The sequence below is a fragment of the Triticum urartu genome, chromosome 7, assembly GCF_003073215.2.
Source record: "Triticum urartu cultivar G1812 chromosome 7, Tu2.1, whole genome shotgun sequence".
Lineage (NCBI taxonomy): Eukaryota > Viridiplantae > Streptophyta > Magnoliopsida > Poales > Poaceae > Triticum > Triticum urartu.
In genome coordinates this window covers 29946775-29948697 of record NC_053028.1, presented here as the reverse complement: position 1 = coordinate 29948697, position 1923 = coordinate 29946775, and the positions used below count along the sequence as shown (strand labels likewise).

The 1923-nt window shown below is 42.8% G+C and overlaps 1 non-coding gene across 1 annotated transcript; it reads right to left on the bottom strand.

Moving 5' to 3' along the window:
• Positions 1-856: 856 nt before the first annotated feature.
• Positions 857-990, bottom strand: LOC125526189. The gene has a single exon (XR_007291604.1). It is a non-coding gene; the product is annotated as a small nucleolar RNA snoR80 (small nucleolar RNA).
• Positions 991-1923: the final 933 nt, after the last annotated feature.

Sequence of the window (1923 nt, the reverse complement as noted above, 5' to 3'; positions counted from 1 at the left end):
GGAAGAGTGGGACAGACCGAGGACTTACCCTCTGGACAAATCAAAGACTTCACGCTTCCTCTTCCTCGGTGGACAAATCAATGACTTCACTTCCTCTTCCTCATGCACCAACAGGAAGACCATCTCAAACACCTTGGTGCCAACAAGAAACTATACTCACACAGTGAATAGAACAAAAGAACAGAAAGCACACGTATATACTAAACAAAAGAAACAGCCAGGAATAGATGACTTAACAGTTCATGTTTGTTAACAAAACAAGTGTGGACATCTCACAATGAGTTAACTATCTGATGACTTTAGTAAAACACATACTAGCATTTGGTGCTACAAGAGACAACAGGAATCCAACTATCCCAACATCCCAACTTGGTAAATCCATGCTGCTAAAAGGCCAATCCTAATCGGGTTGGAACTGGACCTGGTTTCAAACATGTGAGCTACAACTATTGTAATACCACAGCCCCAAAAAAACCTACAGATCCATCAAACTACTGTTTGAAGGTCTGGCATCAGTGGTGTCACAACGTACAGTCCACTTACAGTCATTTGGGAGAAAATTAAAGTGATAATTAGACAGCCATTACATTCTGCTGGTAACTTGTTGTCTACTTATAGCTACAATGATATCTTAAGAGTTACAGTCTAAATACACAAAACTTAAGAACATGGGAATAAACAGACCAACCCCCACATTCCAATAATTCAAACACTCAGCAGTCAAATGTGTATGCGTGTGCATGTAAATGTACCAAGGTTATGCAAAACTATGGTGCATTCAAACTATGAGATCATTTGGTCCGCACATTTAGATCATTTAACACAGAGAAAAGAAAAATTACAGAGGACTGCATATGAATGTATGTGTCGTTTCCAGGATAAGTTGGCACATAGAATGCCACCAATCAGGATATACCACACAACAGAGAATAGCTTGTAGCGTCCGAGACTAATCGCCATGAGGAACACAAATCATCCTCAGGAATTGGTAATGAACGCACATCAATCAAAACAAACATCAGCCAGAGATTCTACATATGAACAGACATAAGCAGGCACCACCATGCATATCAACGGCTAACAGCAGCACACTGGTACTCGATGACACACCACCATATGAACACTTTGAAAGGGACACAAAAAGAATGAACCTGAACACACACTGGCTCAGGCCTCAGATACAGGGAATGGATGATCCAAAAAGGGTACAAAAAAGTAACTCGCTCACAATAAATAAATAGGCTAGGATAACCCTAGTCAGGAATCCAGGAATTACGTCAAAGCAAGTAAATTGAGCGTTTGATTGAACAGGCATAAAATCAGGAGGCACAATAGTCTTTCAATATCATACTAATGCTAAGTGGGCTAACTAGCAAGTGCACTCACTGCTACACATTTCCAAGTGCTGCTGCACTAAGCAACCATGCAGAAAAATTAAATTGTACGCCAGCCAGCACCCAGCAATTAACAATCAAACAAGACGACTGCTGCACATCCAGGCAAAACCAGCATCGGTGCAAAACCAGCATCAGGTGCAAAACCGTGCGCAAGTGCATTGACATCAGTTTCATTAAGTCAATCATATTCATTAGCAAGCTTACATAGGAAGCAACATGAATAATTCATAAGCATGTCATCTCATCGCCAGCAACATGAATAATTCAGGGCCTACTATGCAACACAAGGACATTTCCATGACACATAAGAAGCTGAACATAACACAGCGCATATGCTGAACTCATAAGCATGTCAGGTCCGCTTGCGGCCTAAACAGGTACCTGCAGGAGGCAGGGAGGAGGGAGCGGGCATGCAGACGGGACCTGGAGGGTCGTGTAGTCATGGGCGAGCTTGTAGTCCTTGTAAGGAAGTAGCCACCACTGTCAGCCGCCCTGACCCGGCCTAGACGCTGCCGAGCGTGTTCTT